A 7,337-nucleotide genomic window follows, 5' to 3' on the forward strand; every position below is an offset into this window, starting at 1 on the left:
AAAGAGTGTGCAATAGCGTATCTTTCATGTTATGGGTGTTTTGTTTTGCATGTAAAAGATCCCACAAAAAAACGCATGTTGAAATTGCCATTCCAGAGAAATGTTTAATTGCAAATATTCAGCTTGATAGTGTATTCTTATCTCATACAACCATACAAAGCTGAAGTGGTTTAAGAAAAGAGTGGAGAAGAATGGAAGTTGCTTGCAGGTAGATATAGCCCTACCCCAAACTATCAGACTGAAGTTTCTTGGTGTTCAACTCCAAGATAGATCAGCATTTTGTAAATGATTAGCAAGTATCATTTTTATGGTCTTAAACAATAACCAGAACCCAACTCCTAATGTATTTTTTAAATATCTGATTTTTTTGAGAACAGTTGGTTTTGTGTGGTTTTTTTTATTTTTTAGATAATCTGTTGGTCAGTTATCAATAACATACTAATAAAATATTTTATGCAGAAAAACACTGCATGATACTGCATCTATAAGAAGAGTTTCAGGTCTCTTCTGCACAACATTAGATTACTAGTATCATTAATTCTCATTAGAACAGAAAATGAGTTAGAGTAGGATTTGGCAGACGTGAAAATGAGATTTGAAAGTTGCAGTTTTATCCATAGAGTAATTGCCCAGAACAGTAAACACACACCTCTATTTTTAAAGAGGTACACTGCACAATTTAATAATATATCTTATCTTATAAATTGACAAATTATTATTTATGAGAGCATTAACCATAAGGTGAAAATGAAATCCTCTTTCAAAATTTCGTATAAATTCTGACAGCAACGTTAATTTAAATAAATGTACATGCAGTAGGGCATGTGTTTTTTTAAATGCTTAGACAATACTTTTATTAGTCTATTATTTATGTAACCCATTCAAATGTTCCTGATCAATTACTAAAAGCATACATCTTAATTATTTCTTTCCTGCTAGCATTGGATATAATGTGTCAGACAACTTCTAAGCAAAGATTAGTCCATTTAAAGTGGTAATTATCCTGGTTCTAAAAATATTGTCTTGATTTTGGTATTTACTGAAAAAATAATGCCTTTCAGGTAAAGGAGAAAGAAAGCCAGCTTATGTGGACCTTAGCTCTTTCTAACGGATTATGAAGTAGCAGAGGTCAAACATCTCTTAGAATTAAATGAGTCCCTCTTCTTTGCAAATCTCCTTTTATTACCGTAAAACTGTTTATATTAACAATATTGAATTTTAATCACTGTAGAGTTATAGAGACTGTTTCACCATTTTCTATTAAAATGTGAAAAGTTTTACACACAGAAGTCGCGATAGTTTTACTTCGCCCTTTTCATAAACATGCATTAGCTTTTTATACCAGGATATATGTGAAGAAAAACGTGAGATGAACGGATGCCCTGAGATTCAGACATCAAGAGCTTCTTTCAAGAGTGGTTCGCTGTGAGGCACTTTTTAACCTATTTGAGGTATTTTCACAGTAGGCTGTTGCATCTCAATATCTCAGTGAGGCGGTGAAATATCATCTAATTTCTAGTTATTTGCAGTTTCAAATATGAGACTGGGAATCTGAAGTATACAGGGCCAGATCTAAAAAGCTATTTATGTACATATACACAGGCAGAAGTCTAACTGGTCCCATGAATTTTGAACTACATGATTTTGCTCACAATCCTACCAGATGCATAAGAAGTTTCAGGTGCTCTGAGGTTTGACTAACCACCTAGGAGACAATCTTTCCCCCCATTTACACTCAGGTATGAAAATAAACAGTGATACATATATAAAGCATACTACTGATAGCACCCTTTGTTATGGCTGCTTTATGCCCTCAGCAAGTGGAGAAAGAGGAATTGAGATGGTGGTGGGAGGCAGATCTCATCATTTACAGTGTGAGAAATTCTGATATAACAACAATCCTTCAAAGACAGTTAGCAGCTGGTAAGAGGCATCAAATACAAAATCTCCATAGTCTGTCAACTGAGGATGGGGTTGGTTGGTTGTTTTCTTTATAGGTTTGTTACAAAGTCTCTAAAAATCTACTGAATCTCCTCTACATTTCTATTTATGCAAAATTTTAAGAGGTTTTAAATCTCAAAGTTAAAGATCAGTGCTACCAAGGGGAGTTCTGAGATTTCAATCCAAAAGTCCCCCACAAGAGTTGTTGTAGACCACACATCCCAAGAAACAAACGGAAGGCGGCATTTCTTTTACAGAACACCTGGAGAAAAATCCATTTCCTATTTTCTCAGGATTCACAGACGTTTACGTGTAGCTCAAATAATAGCTAAATCTGGAGTATCTAACACTGCTGCAGGAAAGCACGGGTAAGCTGCTTGTTCCTTAGGAAATTGTTTATGGATCAAAACCTACTGGTACTGGAAGTTACCTAACTCCATTTCCAGGAGAAAAAAAAAAAAAAAAACAAACAAGACAAAACAAATAACACCTTTATCAATTATCATAGTATTTCTTTCAGGTTTCATGGTCACCTTGCATTGTCTTTTTTCTGTCTTAACCGACTGACCCTATTCCTTATACTACAATCAGGTTCTGATTCTGTGTGACCCTAGATTTTAAAATAAGAAAGCATAAACAATTCTTGGCAACCTGGCATTTCAAGAAATGCATTCTTCCTTACAAAGGCATGGCCCTTGTCATCTAAACTCCTGCAGAATCATTTATCTCAGTTATTTAATTTGTGCTGTTGTTCAGCTTGTCCCTTCTGATTCCTCTAAAAATTCCTCTCTATGCAGCTGAGCAGCACTAAAACTGCATATCCACATACAGAGAAAGAACAGAGTACTCACAGAGATTGCTATACCCAAAAACAAGGAAAAATGCCCACCTATTTCGGAACTTCAAAGCTGCAAAGTTGAATTCCTTGCCATTTCTAAAATTTCTGAAATAATACATCTCCCAGCATGAGAACTGAGGGAAAATTCTCAGGGGAGTCACAGACTTTTCAAACCTCCTCAATGCAAAACCTACTTAGAGGTATCCTAGAGCTCTCAGGGCTTATGGTCATAGCCTGATTAGCCATTACAGTTCACTAACAATTTAAAGAATCAATTCTCTGTGTTTAAGTTGGCTCCATGGCAATAAATCCTGCAAGTTTATTTAAATAGAACTGCTATTTCAAACAACAAACAATATTATATAAACTGATTAAACTGAATTAAATAAAAAGATATGTTCTTTTCAGAGGCTGTACATGTTTTAGAGAGGGATCCTGTGCTCAGAAAGGTAACCCAAGTAGAAGACATAATCTTTCCCAGACTGGTAAGCACACAGAGAGTAAACCAACTTTAGTGACTGACCGTTATTCTCAGGCATACTTTATCAGAAAAAAAATAAATTACTGCAATCTGTTAAATTTTATTTCCTCTCTGAGTGACATATGAAGACTTGGTAAATTTACCCTGTAGGGAGGTCTCTGTTCTCAAGACATTTGGAGCTACTGTCTGAGCAATCTCTGTCTGTGCCAGACCCACGGTCTAGTGGACAGCCATGAAGACTTATTTTGGTGTTTGCATTTGACAGGGTATGAAGGCTTCAGTTTGGCAACGTAGTGAGTTGAATTCACTTTCAGTTCAGACCTTATTCGTACTGCTTTATGCTATAGATTTGCATTTGGGTTAAATAAAGCAGACGCAGACTTGATAGCAGGACATTCCAGATTTGGAATTTCAGACACTAAGACAATGAAAAATGTCAATAAGGGAGTAAGGGAAAGAAAACAGATCATTATTGGCTAACGCTGCACAGATCAAATTACAAACACCAGGACTAATAATCAATCATTTTGTCTCCACGTGTTCCTGTATGTTAATGCAACACAGCGAGGCAGCTCTTATAACACGCGTAAGAAACCCTCACCAGAAGGACTGCCAAAGGGTATATTGCACTGATAGGGTCAGTATCATTTTCAGCTTTGATATACAATGACTCCAGCCATCTCTGTAAATGGTGTGTCACAGCTGGTGTATTCTAACCCACCACCAGGAAGAAAGCCATAACTAATACTTTTCCCCCTAATTTATGAACCCAATGTAATGTAAATTAAAGATATAAAGAAAACCTTCATGGATTATTAACTTTCTCATTCACACCAAAGCTGGCTGGGTATTCCCAGTCATTGGCAAATACTTAACACAAGATGCTGGAACCAGTTCTCATGTTAACAGGCTTCTTAAGACACTCAAACATTATCCAGGAGGAAGGGGCAGGCAGTAAATGGCACGCTAATTGAAATGACCAAGACATACCCCAGACACCTTCCAGCATCACTACATCCCACAACAGCTCTGCACCGATAGCTCTTTCCCATTCAAGGATGAACAGATACCAGGCACAGATGGTTGATAGATCTCAAATCTGCTAATGACTTCATTTGGCACATGGAGCGCTAGAGCAACAGTGCTAAACACAGCAACAGTGCTAAACTGTAAATGCACAATATGCCACAGCAGTGACAGACCTGTCAAACCCCTGTTTTGAGTGTATTTCACTCAGCGGGTCATGGCCACAGCCTATGCCACCCAAGCTTCCCATGTGGGCAAAGCTTCTCGCTCTGAAACCTCAGCTCTGTCCACTGGACAGGTTATCAGAGAGGGAGAGAGGAGATGGGACATGGTGGGAAGGTGTCTGCTACCAGAATGCTGTGCTGAAAAAGCCCAGTTACAAGGCACATTTGCAAACTAGACCTTTGTAGCTTATATATACACACTTGCACGTTTTACTAAATCAGGAACTTTGAATCCAATTCTATTTGCATTGTACTCGGGACCTACCTGCTGGCTTCCATGGGGGCCACAGAACCAAAATTAGATGAAAGAGACATCAGAAGGATCAAAATAAATGGAGGGGGGAAAAAAAGTTTCTTCCATGTTTTGTTCCAGACAGAAATCTAAACACATTAGAATGGTCTTGGGAAAGCTTTATCTCATTTAGATTTTCAGATTAAGGAAAGGGGACAAGTAGTTAAATGTTTGTGATACTTGCTCAGAAGTCAAATTTTGTTGCATTACCATGAAATTTGGAGAAGCTACCTTTCTTTCACACCACGACTAAATTCACAATTATTTCATTTTACTTCAAGAAAATTCATCCTATTAATCTCTTTTGCCAAAACATCAATGTGTGGGTTGAATTAGAGACTACCATTACTTCAAAGCTAGTTCCAGCAAAGGTGTGTATTTCCAACTGTTTTCTTAGTTCTTCCTCTCATCTCTTTGGAGATGTTTCTTCACATCAACTGTCAATATTTCAGGCCTTTTTTGCTGTCCTAGCACATAAAGATTCTGATGAGTGTGCAGAACACAGGTATCCCTTGCAGAGGGCTGTCACCACCCACAAGACAGTAGACCAGATAAATTTGGCCTGACATTAACAGATGATTTAATGTAAGTGTGCTTCAGGCATCCCTTTTTAGTACTCAGCTAAGTGGTGCAATTTTGATTGGAATGGAATGAAAATAGGTCATGGCAAATTACCTCCTCTCTTCTTAACCCCGCACATACTTCTCCAATCTTTCAAATAAAAATATTTAGCTATGCAGCTAAATATACTTGATTAATAAGAATTTCAAAGCCATCATTACTAGGACAAATGTTATGTTTGCTATGGGCACTTTTTTGGTTTTGGTTCTTTTTTTAAGTGTGTGCAAGATGTCGTTACAAATCTGAGACTTGAAAATCTAAAGCCTGAAACATGCAAAATTATTGCACTCTTTGGCTAAAATAAAATATCTTGAAGTTTTGTAGAGCTTCCATTAAAAATTTTGGGCTACTTGTCAACCTTTTCCCAAATTTCTGCTCTGACAACAGTCAGCAAGCCTCATATTCCCTTTGGTGATATTCTAGCTTTTACCCAGCTCTGCAAGTATTGCTATTATTCCTGCTTTTTGGAACAGAACTGAAATGCATCTATTTCTGGAGCAGAACTGGAGAGAGGGAACTGCAAAGCCACTAATGGATCATATTACAGTATGCTTGCAACGTTTGGCATTATTAATTGGAGTGGGGTAGAGGCATGACATCCTGCTCTTCAGCCTCATTTTCCTACTGGTAACTCCACTCCTGTGAAATGGGGCAGAGTTATTAACTTGATTTCAACAGATACTGCATGCCCACCTATTGAAAATAAACTGTTTCTTTATTGAATGAGATCAAACTTTATGGGCATCCAAGAGTGGTTAACTGACTTTGTATTTGTCTTGCCTATTTTGCTACAGATAGCTGTTTATCTGCTTTGTAACGGTATATTAAAAAAATACTTAATACGAAAAATTAAGTTGAGATTCAGCTATGGTTCCTGGTATGAAAACTACATACGTAAAACCAAAACAATGGATTAATCTTGTATAACTTCAGCTAACAATACAGGTGGAATAAATTACTATGTCATCTCCTTCCATTACCTAGATGATTTCCTCATACCAGGCTCATAACCGCTAGGCTGCCTAAATTAGTTGAGATGAAACCTAGCCTAAATCTTTCAAGGTTTGCTGACTTTATTCTCAGAGCTGCCATATAATTGTTATTCCTTCTGGAGGTGCTTGTTGAGCTAGACCTTCAAGCATATTTACCTCCTGAAGTTCATCAAGCATAAGTCTTTGGCTTTGTCGATTTTTGCCTCTTTTTCCTCTTATCCTTTTCTCTTTTTAGCTATTGCCCAACAATATCTTTTCTACTGGGGGTGAGGGAAAAAAGAGAGGGAAAGATAAAAATCTGGGAAAACCTCTTTTCCTAGCATTTCTTTACAGTTGTTTCCACCAGGAAATTTCTGAAAGGACAAGAGCTGAGGAAATTTGAAGAACTTGAAATTTCAAAAAGAGTAGACAAAAAATGAAACTTCTCTTTCAAAATGTGATGGCATAAAATGAGTATTTTTAAAATCTTAAAAACTTTAAAAAACATAAATAAAAGGTCTGATTTTGAAAATTCTTCTGAAAAGGGCAACACAAACATTAATCTTGGTTAATTTAGAGACATGGAAAGCATTTTTTTGAGAAAAAAACACATTTTTTCTAATTTTTTTTTTTTAATAATGTGGTTTTTGAACCAGTTCTAGTCTCACTTTGCTACTTGTTATAACCTAAACCAGACATGACTGAGGAGTTTTAAAACTGAACCTGAGACCTTTTTTTTCTCAGTATGGTGAAAAAAATACACAGAAACCACTCATACTGTATCAGACACTGTAAGCTTGTATGTGTCCATGATCATTGCAAAGCAAGACTAACTACAACCTGCTTCGTTTCATATTAACCAGACAAAATCGCAGGCTCTTGTAATGTTTGCACATTGAGACCCAAAGAATACGGATATCACTGCCAGTTCCTTCCATTTTTC

At 36.8% G+C, this 7,337-nt stretch overlaps 1 protein-coding gene across 1 annotated transcript in view; it reads right to left on the bottom strand.

The window, feature by feature from the left end:
• The window catches only part of SMYD3 (SET and MYND domain containing 3), a 391,913-nt gene that overhangs the window by 99,123 nt on the left and 285,453 nt on the right, over positions 1-7,337 (bottom strand). The window lies entirely within an intron of this gene.

Source organism: Charadrius vociferus, unplaced genomic scaffold (assembly GCF_000708025.1).
Source record: "Charadrius vociferus isolate BGI_N301 unplaced genomic scaffold, ASM70802v2 scaffold309, whole genome shotgun sequence".
NCBI classification, from domain to species: domain Eukaryota; kingdom Metazoa; phylum Chordata; class Aves; order Charadriiformes; family Charadriidae; genus Charadrius; species Charadrius vociferus.